This window comes from Lycorma delicatula, chromosome 12, assembly GCF_047948215.1.
Source record: "Lycorma delicatula isolate Av1 chromosome 12, ASM4794821v1, whole genome shotgun sequence".
Lineage (NCBI taxonomy): Eukaryota > Metazoa > Arthropoda > Insecta > Hemiptera > Fulgoridae > Lycorma > Lycorma delicatula.
Genome location: NC_134466.1, coordinates 42,644,746 through 42,661,400, shown reverse-complemented (window position 1 = coordinate 42,661,400; position 16,655 = coordinate 42,644,746).

Below are 16,655 nucleotides of genomic sequence, written 5' to 3'. Positions count from 1 at the left end.
ATAGGAAGGAGATGTATATTGCTGATCTTAAGGTAATAGATAGTGACCAGTTTTTTCAGGGACAACGGGGTTGTAGTGGAGTGGATGAGATAGTGGTGGAGGAATTGGAGGAGACTTAACAAAAATGACAACCAGATAACAGCTGGGTGTAATCCCTTCAAAGCGGAGCTGTTCATACGCATCGGTGGACCTTAGGAATAGGTTCCTTAGATTATTAAATTTGTGCTGGAAGAACATCCTTTGCCAAAGAATGGCAGGATGCATTGATTTGCCCAATATTATAAGGTGAGATAGATCTAATTGTGAAAATTATAGAGGCACATGTCTTTTGAACGTGGCATATAATATCTATTCAAAAATTTTAACTGTGGAGACTGAGATCATTGGTTGAAATTATGCTGCTTGAGGAGCAGTTGGGTTTTCGAGCCTAGATAATCGTGTTGGGATAATGTTTTTTTCATTTTGAAGCAAGTAATTGAGAAGAGGAAAGGGAATATAATAAAGAAACCCATATTTTCGTTTATTAATTTTAGGAAGGCTTTTGATATGGTGAGCAGGAAGAAATTATTTGACATTTTGGAAAAACGAGGTTTGCCTTGGCATTTAGTTTAGTGTATAAGATCAGTATCAAGGATTCAAAGATATGTTTGGCCGAAAACAAGAGTAAGTTGTGGTAAGTTGAGGCCGTTGATAGGGATACACCCTCTCTCCTATACTCTTTAATTTATATATAGATAAAGTTCTTCGAGAATGGATAAATAAACTGTATCATTGTGGCATTAACGGTAAGGAAATAGAAGGGATTTTTTCTGTTCAGTTTGCAGACGTTCAGGCTGTCATATCTGAGGACGAGGACAAATAGCAAAGGGCAGTTTACTATTTATACGGGACTGGGTGTAAATATAATTTAAACATTTCTGTAGAGAAAAGCAAAATAATGCGGTATTTAATGGAGCAGACCTGTTAGATCTAAGATAGTGCTAAAGAGCTGAATCCTCGAGGAGGTCTCGGATTTTAAGTTTTTGTGTCGCAATATTTCATATAATGGGGTGGTGGATATGCACCAAAAGATTGAGAATTTCAATAGAATAAACAACACTTATCATCCGGGCTCTGAGGAATAAAGTGAGAAGAGATACACTTTTGAAATTTTATAAGATTCCACTTTGTCTTTTCGGGAGCGAAATATGGACTTTTAACTAGTGCACATAGGCAGAGGCTTCATAGTATATTAATGAGATTTTGAGATGACTGACAAAGAACAGTTGTTTGGACAGACAACGTAATGTTGATATCCGGAATGATTTACGTATTGGTTTGCTTGGCATTTCTCCCGCCATCCTCCCATTCGTTAGCCCTAAACCATAAGACGGAATATCTGTGCCAAAAACGGCTACTGAGCCTCGAAACAGTTTAGCGATCAGTGTCCTAACTAGCTTACATATGCAATCGATTAGCTTATATAAGATTTACATAGGCAATCAATGAATGAAATGGTTCAAGGATACCTACTGAAGTGAAGAAATCATGTTGAGCGTTACGGATATAAGAAGATTTCCCAGGCAGTTCAAAGACCATCGACCTACAGGAAGAAGAAGTTTAAGCTGACCCAGAATGCAATGGGAGAACCAACTTAGGGTTTTGGATAACGCAACAGTCAGCGATGCCTAATACTTGATGGAAAAGAAGAAGAAAGAGATTAGTCTACTTGCACGTTCAGTCCTTTTCCACAAAAAACTGAGTTAAGGAGTAATATGTCTGTACACACTTTCCTTACTCATTTTTTACAGTCACTTTCAGGGTCACTAATCATATCAAATTTTTAGTTAAAAACTTAAAACTGACATATTCCTTACTCCATGCCTAATAGATATAAACAACAAAATCTAATTTTTAATTCACTGGATTACAGCCACATACCAATCCTTAAACGAACAGAATTGAGAAAATTGTCTTTGCACAATGCCATACGTCTATCCTTTTGGTTAACCAAAGTAACAATTCATGATCCCTTTGGCTTGTAACGAACAAATAGTATGACTCGGATTAAATCAATCAAACCCATGTCGGATGAAAATTAAGTGACATGCACAGCAAATACACTCATTACTAGATTGAAAAAATTATTTGCACCGACTAGTATTCAGCCAGCGGTATAAATATAAGATAAGATTGGTTGAAATCTAATTACTACAACGACAAATAAGAAAAACAATAGCAATTTATGTTTGTATATTGCTACTTAATCGAAAATAGTAACTTAAATAATGATATTAATAATTCAGAAAATGAATAATAGGGAATCTGTTCGCTTTTAAAATATGACTCAAAAGTGCCATCAATTTTTACTATTTATTTAACTTTTTTCAATAGTTTTAAGCGAATTTTTATTTTCAAATTTTTATTTTTAATTTTTTAATTAATATTTTATATTATGGAGATTTAAAATTGAAATACTTGTAAAATAAGGGAAAAGTAGGGTAGTTTCGTTGTATAAACTACCGTAATTCCTGTAGGTTTCCTTTAAACCTTTTGAAAATCTCAATAATAGCATAGGAAATCAAACTTTGACCCGGGGGGTTAGGTGCCTACTTACTTGCCTCTCTCTGCCACCCACCTGTCCAAGCACGAACGAACAACAGCTCAGCAGGGGGCTGCCCCCCCCCCCCAACCACGACTTTCATTCGGGCTTCAGTCTGTCCCCCATTCTCTGTAATCCTTTTTCTTTCCTCTTTAGGATGTCTTCAATCAGGTTCACCTTGTTTAGACATTCTCGTAAACCCCTTAACATGTATGGGATAGCGTTTTCAGGTGTCATCCATCTGAGATTACAATTTAACTTTTCCCTATCCCATCGAAGATATTCAAAGAGGATATGATAGGAGATGTCCTGCAGCCCGCAGTATATGCAATTTTGGAACATCCATTTATTAACTTTTTCATTAATTATTAATCTTCGAATACAAGTTTTTCTTTCGTGACGTCACTAGAGTTATGTATTGATAAACAGTATTGGTAAAGATGAACATAAAAATTGCAATAAAAATTCTACTAAGCTCGTTAATTACGTTATAGATTTTACGTCTGTAACGTAGTTAATGAAGTTGAAATTGTTTAAAATCCATGCTATAAAAGAAGTGACCTGTATCTGAAGAATTATATTTTACAAACCACTTTATTTAAAAAGAATGTATTAAAATTTAAATAAATTTAAAGTAGTGATTTAAATGAACTTCGAGTGCTGAATTGAATAAAATCGATAAATATTACGTAGATAAATGTCAATTTTATTTTAAAAAACATTGATTAAAATTTATTTTATAAACAAATTTCCTTTTAATTAATTATACAAATTTTTAAAAGAAAAATTAGATTTTTAATTGCAAATTATTTTTATCGTGCAATCGTTGCAAAAAGAAAATTATTAGCACTAACATAACACGGCAAAATAGCAAATAAATTACAGTAAGAGAATACATCCACAAGTAGAGTTTAAAAATAAAAAAAAAGCAATTAAACACACGAAAGTACGAACTAGATGATGTAATAAATCAATCTTTATACTTCATTAAAACTATATCTTTTTTTATGTTTTTTTTCTACAATTGCATTTTTTATGTAACGTATGTATTCTGAAAAATTAGACATAAAATGGGTGGCATCTATTTTTTATATATTTCCTAATTAATGTTTCATTACTGTTTAAAAAAAAATATCTGTTTCTATACAGGTTTATCATAAAATAATGGTGCGGTTTCAGTAATTCATAGGAAGATTGTAGGGAAATTTCTAGGTATTTTATTGGTATCCCTGAAAGCCTCCAACATAAAAGTTTGTTTATCAGCAATTGTAACCATAAAGTCAGTTCTTGTATTGTTGTTGCGGTGAGTTTAGTGAGTTACTATGTTCTCGGATAAAGACAAAGCAAAGTGTGCTTTATTGATACCTGAATTAAATCCGTAATTTTAGTTCAACGTGCGTTTCGACGTGAATTCGGAAGAGATCCGCCACACAAAAATAACATTACACGTCGGTTCAAACAATTCGAAAAAACTGGATCAATTAAGAAACAGAAATCAACCGGCAGACCAAGTGTACCAGACGAAACGGTTGAACTAATTAGACAATCCAATCGGCAATTAGAAGTCATGGGAAGTCCATCCCCCGTCGAATTAGGTATTCCAAAATCAACAGTTCACAAAGTTTTACGTAAAAAACTGAAATTACACGCTTATAAAATCTATATACTGCAGGAATTGAAACCCGATGATGGTATAAAACGTTACAATATCGCTGTTGAAATGTTGGATAGAATAAGTGAAAACGAACCATTTTTAGATGATATAATTTTTACAGACGAAGCTACATTCCATGGGATTGGATGTGTTAACAGACACAATTCACGAATATAGGGCTCTGAAAACCCACACGCAATTATTGAGAAACAACGCATTCGCCTAAAGATAATGTTTGTTGTGGTGTGATGAAATATCGTGTAATAGGGCTTTTCTTCTTTGCTGAAAAAGCAATTAATGGAGCTTTGTATCTAGACATGTTAATCGATTATTGCTTTCCTCAGCCGGATGAACTCGAAAACATTCATCAACTTCATTTCCAACAAGATGGTGCTCCTCCGCACTTTAATGCATTGGTCACGGACGCTTTGAACGAAAAATTTGGAGATCGATGTATAGGCCGGCAAGGACCCATACTTTCGCCTCCAAGGAGTCCAGACCTGACACCTTGTGACTTTTTCTTGTGGGGGTACATCAAAAGCATTGTTTATACACAAAAAATTCGCGACCTAAACCACTTAAAAAACAGGATTAATGAAGCAATGACAACCATTAACGAAGAAATGTTAACCAATGTTTGGAGAGAAGTTGAGTATCGTTTGGACATTTGTCAAGCGACTAAGGGCGCACATATTGAAATTAACCCCCTCCCCCCTTCAAGGGGGGGGGGGGGGGGGTTGCAGAAATTGGCAGACAAGGGGTCTGCACATGTGCAGACCCCTTGTAAGAGCTAAATAGTTCATTAATTAAAATTGTATTTCTCTATAACTCTAGAACCAATGAAAATAAGTACCACTTATGATATATCGTTGAAAACTTCCCAATGAGAGCTTATTACTGCAGTTAAGAAAAAATTAAAAATCAAATGTTCTGGATTTTGGGCTTTTTTGGACACTGTTCGTCAAGTCGATTGCAGTCAAAAGGAAAGGTGCGCAATTAGATGTTACAACAGTCCTAAATCCAAAACTTCAACATCTATTCATAATCGTTTTTGAGTTATGCGAGATACATACGCACATACGTACGTACAGACGTCATGTCGAAAATGGATTCAGAGATGGTCAAATGGAAATTTCCGTTGAAATCTGAAAACCGAAAATTTTTGTGATTACAATACTTCCTTTACTTCGTACAAGGATGCAAAAATCGATATTTATAAATAACAGTTAATTATTTTATTGGTCTCAAATTATTTTTATTGGTAACCGGTCCCGGGTTATTGAATTCACTGCTGTAAAAATTCGATTTCGCAGATGGTGAAGAGTAGCAGGCTTAATTGGTAAACCCACCGGGTTGGCCTACTACTTAACTCGTCATAGCAAATCAGCTGATTTCGAAGTCGAGAGTTCTAAGGTTCAAATCCTAGAAAATGTAAGACTAATCTTGCATTATTAATGTGAATACTAGATGGTGGATACCAGTGTTCTTTGGTGGTTGGAATTCAATTAAGCACACATCTCAGGAATAATCGACTTTTTTTTTCTTTTTTTTTTGTTTTTCACTCTACTCCCCTGGGCCGGTCCGACTGGTTGGTATTGCGCCACCCAGGGGAGTGTCTGGTAAACTCCAACGAGCCTCTCCGCCTACCGGCTGAACGTCCGGCATGGCAGGTCGGCTCGCCGGTGTCAGCTCTTTTGAGTGATTTTCTGTTTGCCCATTTGGAAACCACGACATACCTCGAATAGCCGTAACGTGGCACCGGGTCTTTTCTTACTCTTCTTCTTCATCGGAACCTATCTAAACCCTTGGAGTCCTCAGTGGATCATTGAGAACGACACACCTCAGCGTGCCGTCTCTCACCATTGAGGCTGTCCACCCTACCCTATTCTACACTAGTAACCTAGTCGCCTTTCATCTATATCCTTCTCTGTTAATACTGCTACTATAAATTCCGTAACCTTCTTCCAGTTTATTTCGCTCCTCAACATGTGTTCTAGGACCTCTGCTGGGCTCATACCTATTATGCCACAGTTCCTCCTTTTAATTGCCCACCTCTCGCAGCAGAAAAATGTGTGTTCTGCATTGTCAATTCTCTCACAGTACATACATTCTGGACCTGGCCTTCTTCCAACACGATGGAGGTACTCATTGAAATTGCCATGACCTGTAAAAAACTGCGTGATATGATAATTTAACTCTCCATGTTCCCTGTCTAACCATAGTGCAAGATCTGGAATCAGCTCCTTCGTGCGTCTGGCTGGTCCATCCTCCTGCCATCTATTTTGCCATCTATGTCTAAGTCTATCTTTTGCTTCATTTGCTTCGAGGCCTTGCGCCCTATCGACTCTATTTAGGGCCATTAAGTCTATTGGTGGCACCCCAGACAACACGCACAACGCCTCATAGGAGACCGTCCTGTAAGCTGAAACAACCCCCAGCAACAGCCTCCTATGAGTACTAACCAGTCTGTTCAAATTTCTTTTAACCCAGACTGAGTGCCACCACACTGGTACTGCATATAAAATCATGGATGTCACTGTGGACGCTATCGCCCTTCGCTTAGAGGGTCTTGGAGCTCTCTGCGAAGACATTATTATATTCAAATTCTTAGTCATCTGTTCACCTTTGGCACATATGTCTATTATATGCTGGGTGAACCGGCAATTCCTCTAATAAGTCACACTCAGGTATTTTATCTTTTCGACCTCTGTTATTTGTTGGTTTCCAATTTGGATGGCCGGACGGTCTAAAATCCTCTTCCCTGTGAACATAATATATTTACATTTTTCTATTGCCAGCTGGAGTCCCCTCTCTTTCAACCAATTATCTATCGTCCGTAACGTGTTGTTAGCACTCTCTTGTACATCGACAGTTGTTTTACCCTTGATGAGTATCGCCAGGTCATCGGCATAGGCAATTACTTGTACCCCATCCTGATAGTCTAGTCTTAATATCCCATCGAAGGCCAGTATCCAGAGTAAGCGTCCCAGTACAGACCCCTGTGGCACACCGCCATAAATATTGAAACGTAGGCACTCACTCTGCGTCTCCACCAAGCATTCTCTATTTGAGAGGTATTCCCCTATCTGCCTTCTTAAATAAGGACTGATACCTTTTTCCACTAATGCCCTGTTTATTGATTCCCACTTGATAGAACCGAATGCATTAAATAATCGACCTGAGAATGTACAAAACTACGCTTCATTTACATTCATATATATATATATATATATACATATATATATATATATTTGTTGTTGTTTATATTCGAATGTCGACATATTACAAAACAGCAAAACAGAATTATAAACGAGTGTTTCGGTCTAAAGTAATAAAAAATATTATTACATTTGCTGTTTAAAAATTAAAGAGATAAAACATTTCATAAAATCGAACGTAAAAATATTAAAAATGCCTATCTAATAAAAATAATTTTATAAAAATAAATAATAATACACGTATAAATGACACGCTTATAATAAATTATAAAACAAGTTTAAATGTAATATTATATTATAATAGAGTACGAATAGAATAGTGCAGCTTACAACTTAATGTCAATACATCACTTTATATATAAATGACATGAAAATAATAACGTGATATTTAATAATTAAAAGTTTAATGTTTAATAAAAACAAGGTAATGGTTTTAAATGGACTTTTATTCAAAATCAGTTAATGATCTTTAATGATTCAAAAATCTTTAATGATTAAAAATAAATTATTGTTTTTATTTTTATAAAAAATATTTATTTTTCAGAGTGAATGAATTATCCAATTTTAAGAGGTTGTAGATGATTAAAACCCCCCAAATTACAAAATAGTTTATTTCATTACAGTTTTGGACAAACTGTTTTTAGATTTCATAAAAAAGCTACCGTTGTAATCAGTACCATGATTCGACTTCCAGAAAATTTCGACATAACTTCGCGTTTCACATCCCCCAGACCCCAAAACCACCGTCAGTTCAAAAGATTTTATTTACTTTTTTTTTTGTAACTATATATATATTTCACAATATGTATGTGTATATATTTCACTTTCTTGTGGACACGATAAATGCCGTAATTTTGCGCCAATCACTTTCAAATTCTTCGTTAAAAATAACTTGTTCCAAAATCTCGGTCGAGTTCATTAACGACCAAAATTGGACCATGCGGGTTAGAAATGGGTGGTGGGGATTTTTCAAAAACAAAATATCGCTATAATTTTCTTATTAAGTAAAATATCGAATTCGTTTAAAGTTCCTACTATTCTTTGGATAAGGGCCTAAAACTTATCTAAGTAAAGTTTTTTGATATCACCAACCATTGGGCAAGAGGATGGAAAAAATGGGGTTTCGTAAACAAAAAATAATTATACCTTCCTTAATAGGCAAAGTATCGAATCGGTTTAAAGTGGTCGTTAGTTCTCTAAACATTACCTAAAACTTTTGTAATTTTTGATATGACCAACCCTGACGACAACGGATGACCAAAATATTTCTGGAATTTTAAGAAGATGGCCTAGTTGTATGCTAAACATATGAAACATTTTTTCTTATGCAACCATTGTATTGAGTAAATTTGAAGTTTTTCTCAATTTTACGGCGGAAATCTTTTTTATCCCCTTCTTAGTAACAGTGAAATCTACCTCCGCCTTCCGGTGTGCCGAAAGGATTTGTTTCTCTGGACTTATGATAAGTCAATTGATGACGTTAAAGAAAATAATTGACTCATTCTAGCTGATTTCTACAAATCAGCTTGAATGAGTCAAATATTAGTGAAATTCAAACTAATTTCTGCGAAAGAATCACGCAAAATTTTTTTTATAGATTTTGTTATTCCAAGCAAAGTCTTGGAAATTATGTAAATGATACTGTTTTTCGAACATAATAATGTTATAAGTTTCAAAAAGAAAAAAAAACAAACTTGTTTGATATTACATATACTTTTTGTTTTATTGCAGATTTACTTTTTGCGCTAAAAATGGAAGACTCTATACACAGACTATAAGAGTGTATTATCCATATATATATATATATATATATATATATATATATATATGTAACACCCTTTGAAAGCAATTTCATTTTACTATTCCGATTAATGTAAGCTTTATAATTTCTTTTTTTCCTATATAATATACATTTATTTATCCTTCCCTTGTTTTAAACTTCAAACAGAGAACATTTTTAAATACCTAAATATATATATATATACAGTTTTAGTTACATGTTCAGTTACTGATACCTATTATATTTTAAGCTTATATATAACATTAGAAGCGTTTTCTAAGTTACTAGACACAAATAGAATAAAAAAATTAAAATGAAAAATTTATTTATTCTACCAACAGAAATATGAAATAAAAAAAATTAAATACAGCAGAATTATAAAAGTTGTCATATAAATGTATAAATTTAAAATTTTATTGTTATGAATAAATTTATACATAAAATAAAAACAAATAAATTTCGTTTAACATAAAAGAAAATGTAAACTAGTTTTAACTGAAAAAGCTTTCAACATCGGTAAAGAGGAAAAAAAAAAATTAATAACATGTTTATTTTTTATTTTTTTTTTTTTGAGGTTTTAGGGGCATCGACTACTTTGGTCATTAGCCCCATCCCACTTCAAAAAAAAGAAGAAAAAAAAGGTTCAATAATTCATATTCTCATGAAAAAAATGTTCAAAATTTCACATTCTTCTATAATTTCAAATCCAACAAATTACCGCCTAGGTTTCCTTTCGGCCATCCTTTCTTGCATTTTTCCATTCTGAAAACGGCCTCAACTTCCGATGACAGTGTGTCTGAGGCTTCGGACATGGCATCGTCTTCTCTTTCTGATGCCAATGACGTTCGCCGTCATTGTGGGGGTGGGGGGACGGTGGCAACCGGAAGCGTCACAAAGCGGGTGTGTTCCCCTACAGGGTTGAGATGTCCCAATAGTGGAGAAGTATTAAGTTTTTTTAGTCACTTTACTAACAGAATAAGCTCTAAAGTAACAAAAATTTGAAATTACAAAAACTTTTTTTATATTTTATGAGCTCCCATACTCAATGGGAAGTAATCGAGTAAAATAATTTTAAAATAAAATAAAATCTCTATAAAATGGTAATAGATTTAAAAAAATAACTGGCAACACAGTTGTTTCTGATGAACCGTTTACAAACATATACACAATAATTTAATTTAAAATATAACTAATAATTTATTTAAATATAATTTTTTTGTTTATTTAATTCAATGATTCTAAAGCGCGTGCGCCATACCGTATTTTATTCACGCGGGTGTGACGGTATTAGTAGGCCACTTTAAATACTTTTTTTACACCTCAACCGTTATTCATTTATTTATGTTTACCGCTCACCTGTGACGTCAAACATAGCGGATGACTACAGTAGCTGTACGTCTAACTCTATCGCCCACCAGGTCTAATGGTTTACCCGCCATAGCAAATCAGCCGATTTCGAAGTCGAGAGTTCTAATGTTCAAATCCTACTAAAGGCAGTTACTTTTATACGGGTTTGAATACTAGATCGTGGATAGCGGTGTTCTTTGATATTCAATTAACCGTACTTCTCAGAAACGGACGACGTGAGTCTGTACAAGACACTTACATTCCTGCACATCATCTTCATTCATTCTCTGAACCACCTTACGGTGGTTCAGGAGGCTAAATAGAAAAAGAAAGCTGTACATCAGTGCTACAACAGCGCTCCTTGTGGCGAGAGGGGGTATTATTAACTCAGTATACCCACTTTTCCACTAGTTAATTTAGAGCATGTTTTTAGAATGAGGGTGCGTTTTAGCAAAAAACGCTTTTGCAAATATTATTTTTTTTAATTTTTAACAAATGTGCATAAGAAAAATAAGATCTTAATTAGGCGTAATCTCGAGATAATGAGGGTGACCTTGCTGTATAGCCCCCTTGACCTTTTATGTTGAAATATTAATGGCATAAATGTCCTATATATATATAGTTGTTATCTGACCAAGTTTGATAAAACTCGATCCAATAGTTCTTTAGGTATAAGGTGATTTAGAAAGCAATACCAAACATACAAACGTATATATGAATATCTAGAAACTTCGGTTTTAGGGATTTGTGGCTTTTTTAGGTGTCAAAACATCAAGATCCGGGAAAAACCGCATATTCCCAAAATGGACAGATTACCATACTTTCTCTTTTGCAGCTATAACTCTGCTTTAGCGTTACATGGGAAAGTAACAAAAAGCTACTACATAATTCTAAACAAAAATAATTGTAATTTTCTTGGAAGGGAGTGAAAATTTTTGGCTAATTTTATTTTAAAGAAATACTAAAGTGTAAGGGATATCAAAAAATTATGATTTTTTGCAGTGGGTAATCAAACTGTTTTCTTCTTTAATATTTAATTCTTTTGGATTTTTTTTTATTTGAATTTTGTAAATCAGTTATTTTTCGTTATCAATCTACCAAGACAATTAATGATTTTGTTTGTTAATTTGTTGTCATTCATTCTTTTTAAATTTCTGCAAAATTTAATTTACTTTTTCTAAGAAAATTTCTACATTCGATCTTAAGCAGGAGCGATATAAAATGCCGAATAGCACAGGAGAAACGAGCGTTCATTCAGAAATATAATTTCTTTACACGAAAAATTAAATTAAACGTCAGGAAAACATTTTTGAAAGTATCTGTTTGGAGCGTAGTGAAACTTGGACGATCGGAGTACCTGAGAAGAAAATATTAAAGATTTTGAAATGTGGTGCTATAGCAGAATGTTAAAAATCAGATGAATAGATACAGTGAAAATGAAGAGATGTTGCGGCAAATTAATTAAGAAAGAAACATTTTAAAAAATATAGTTAAAAGAAGAGGCCACATATTAAGGCATCCTAGTATAGTCGCTTTAATATTGGATGGACAGGTAGAAGGGAAAAAATTATGCAGGTAAGCAATGTTTGGAATATGTAAAACAAATTGTTAGGAATGTAGGATGTAGGGGGTATATTGAAATGAAACGACTGGCGCTAGATAGAGAATCTTAGAGAGCTGCATCAAACCAGTTAAATGACTGAAGACAAAAAAAAAGGAAAAAAAGGTTCACATTTATTCAAATTTTAAATATATACTAAATATGTCTTGCTAGAACAATAAAAATTTAGTGATGTTGTTGCTAATACATCGTAAAGGAAGTAATTGATATAATTAATTCTAACAATAATTGAGATCTCCTGGTTCATTAACAAATAAGAAGAAAGAAAATGATGACAGTAGATTATATTAAGCAAGAGGACAAAAAAACAAATGAATCTTAACACTATAATCAATCAATTTTCTTCAACAAAACAAAAACTATCAAGTTTATTTAATATTATAGCAATGCACACAAGTAATATATGTTTTTTTTTTTTTTTTTTATTTATTTAATAGTGAAGTTGTTATTTACGTAGCGTACATATTACAATACAGCAAAATCGAACATAATACATACAGAACGTCTCATAGCTTACGGGAATGCAACCAGACAATATTGAACAGTCAAAGACATGTTTTTAAAAAAGCTAAATAAAGTAAATCATCTTTAAAGAGAACATTTAAATAATAATATATGATCTACACTTTAAGTTTGGAATACTTGCTACTCAGGTTTTTTATTTTCTAACAGAACTTTCACAGTGTTAAATAAATTTAAAAAAATCTAATCTGGGCAACACATGATTTCCTTCTACGCCCATTAAATTACATACAAATATTTTTTTTTTTTAAATGAAAAGTACATAAAATTTTATTTTATTAATAACTTCTTATATTTTTTCATTTTTTTTATTTTTATTATTTAATTATTATTTATCGTATTTTTTTTACAATCAGACGTTAATATAATTATTAATAAATCAAAATTTTTTAATTAAAAAAAAGGAGATGAAATCTGATTCGAACCGATTTGCCTTTCCTTAAGATCCAAATATTTTATTAATTAAAATTTCATTTGGCTATAACTCTGGAACCAATGAAAATAAGTACCACTTATGATATATCATTGAAAAGCTCTCAATGAGGACTTATTAGTGCAGTTAAGATTCTGGGCTTTTTTTGGACACCTTTGTTTCGGTCGATTGCAATCAAAAGCAGAAATGCGTAACTAGATATACAACATTCCTAAATCCAAAATTTCAATATCCTATCGTTTTTGAGTTATGCGAGATACATTCATACAGACGTCACGCCGAAAATAGTTGAAATTAATTCTGGGATGGTCAAAATGGATATTTTCGTTGAAATCTGAAAACGGAAATTTTTTACAATCAAAATATTTCCTTAATTTCGTTCAAGGAAGTATCAACCAAAAATCTTAATTCTTAATCTACGAAATTTTTTATTTATTTTTTTCTAAATAACAAATAGATTTTTTTTAAAATTACGAAATTTACTTACAAGGCATTGAAAAATAATTAATATGTGACGAGTACCTTAGTATCCAAAAGTAATTATGAAAGGGTTAGGAAAAATATTGTAGTAGGATTAATTTAATCATTTCAATTAAAAAAATAAAATTTTAATGATGATTTTGATAACCGAATGGTAAAATATGCCTTACAGTAGATAAAATAAAAATAACAATCTATAGTTTGCATCCAAATGGTATAATAGAATATACTAAGGAAATTCGGTAAAGAGAAAAATAAAATTATTATAATAAGATGAATAAAACGATGATGATAGCGGAAAATGAGAAAAATAAATCAGGATATATTTTAGAAACTTAATAAAATCGTAAATAAAAATATCTTATTTTTACGTCGAACAAAAAAACCCGCAAATAGAATAATGATAATAGTACTTTTTTTTCCTTTTTTTGATAAAGGAAAAGATTTTTTTTGTTATTATACAAAATATTTCAGTAACAAAGCTAAAATCTATACAGAAAAAAGATTTTAATGTAACAAAAGAAAAAATGAAAATACTTCGAACACAGAATAATTGAATCGAAAAACGAGTATGATCTGTAAAGAATTAAATCGAATCAATAGACTAACCTCGGACTTGTATTTATAGGACAATAAATATTTTAATATCGTAATTGGTTTATATATATTAAAAAACATGTCGGTAATCAGTTTTTTGTTTTGTTTTATCAAAAGATTAAGCATCCCCAGAGCAACCGGACCCACTATTAAGCGCTACGTCGGTCATCCCAGGGTGCCGTGGCAGTTGTCTGCCCACCGTAGCTCACGGTCCCCTTCGTGTCAACGGAGCAATCCAACCTCCTATTGAGGACAACTAGAAAACTCCTCGACGGAGAGGCTGCCCATCCGAGCCCTAGCCCTAACAGGTTCCAGGTACGCCTTATGCGCACCCGTCACCACGCGAAACTAACCTCGTACCCGTGAGGGTCCCCCACACCATCACAGGCCACTTTTGACTCTCCCACACTTGCGAGTGGGAGTGCCAGAGAGCCCTAAGCTTGAGGACTGCCTACCAGCACTACACGGTAGCCACGATTCAATGATTTTGTTTTTTTTTTACACATCGAGCCTCATTATTCTTTGCAACCTGTTACCACATATATGCCTAATTTAATATCGGTGGACGAACACCGTTTATCAAATCAGATATGAGCTGGCGCGCAGTATTCGGACGCTCTGATGCAAGCATCACTACCTCCGCGCAGATGACTGCGCAGTTCTCCCACCATAGCCGCGCTGCGGCCACACCACTCTCAGGCTCCAATAAAAAAGCGTGCACGAGAGTGAATTTTCAATTCATCGTCGATCACAACCTGGAGAAGACCAAGAAGAAGATGGAAGAAGACAACAAAAGTTCCCAGGCCGTCCCCACGTGAAACCTCCCGGCTGATGCCAACATCCCTGCCAGAGCAGCAGGCCTGGCCGGCCCGCCGAGGGAGCCGCTGGACGCGGACGCTACCTTCCCGCTCCAGCTTCAGCTCGCCGGGCTCAGTGACAGAAGCCGGCCCAGTGTGGGATCGATCGGGGAGAACCGTCTCGGCCTCGCCGGAAAAGGACGACCGACGCCGACCCGACAATGCGGGGCTCCGGGGGCCACCAATGCCACGCTGTAGTGGGGACCTAACTGTCGCTGAGGAAATGTCCGGTCGGATTTCAATTGACGAGCCGCAACTTCCCGACTTTGCCGGAGAACAGCTTCCAGACCCAACAGCTCTTCTCAGTGCTAACGCAAAAAACGGCCCTTTACAGGTCCACCACAAAGTTATGAATTACGAGCCGTTGCACCCATTCGACGACAACAGCCATAAAGCCATAGGACTACCATAAAGCCAGTCGACGACAAAACGGCTCTTTTCAGGACTACCATAAGGTTAGTAAGTGCCACGTGCCGATGGATTCTAGGAGACAGAAACAAATGTGGATATACATAGTTACAAAATTACTACTATGTTTGAAATGTTTGTTAGCCATCTTGGATTCTCCGGCACATTAAATCAATTTTTTTTTTTTGCTTTCCCGTCTAGCGCTATAGCAGAATTATAGCTTTAGAAAGGAAAGTATTGTAATCCGTCCAATTTTGGTAAACATGGTTTTCAATGGATCTTGACGTTTTGACACCTAAGAAATCCAAAAACCAAATGGAAATTTTCCAAATATTCGTATGTACGTGTATATGTTCGGTATCACCCTCTAAATCACCTTATTTCTCCAGAACTACTGGACCGATTTCGCCTAAACTTGGTCAGATTACTTCTTTATATGGGGCATTGATGCCAATATATTTTTAACTTAAAAGGTCAAGAGGGTGATACTGTAGAACAAGGTCACCTTCAGTATCTCGAGATTTCGCCTAATTAAGGTCTTATTTTTCTTAGACACATTTATTAATAATTAAAAAAAGAATTCTAAAATCGCATCCCCACTCCAAAAAATGTTCTAAATAAACTAATGGCTAAGTGGGTATACTGGGTAAATAGTACCCCCTTTCACCACAGGGAACGCTAGTGTAGCACTGACGTACAGCAAGTCGCCTATTAAGTTGTGACGTCACAGGTGAGAAGTAGAATTTAAAAAATGATTAATATTAAAAGCAGCCGTTAGTATCGCCACTCCCGTGCGAATGAAATATGGTGTGCGTGCGGGCTTTATTTGGAATTATTAAATTAAATTAACAAAAAATATTGTATCTAAATAAAATGATAAATGTATATGCTCCAACTGGGGGGAAAAAAATTAAAAAAAAAGAGAAACATTTTAAATTAAGTTGTTTGTTTGATTAATTATCCTATATTAGTATAATAATCTTATAGTAAAGAACAATTTTTTTTTGGCAGTCGTGTTTTTTTAATATTTATCTCTTGTTTGGCTTTTTTCTTTTCCCAAAATTTCCTCTTCACCTTTACTTATTTTATCGTCTTTCTTTGTTCCTTTTAAGATCTGTTTTAGGTTTTATTTTTTCTTCAAACTATATTCATCAATC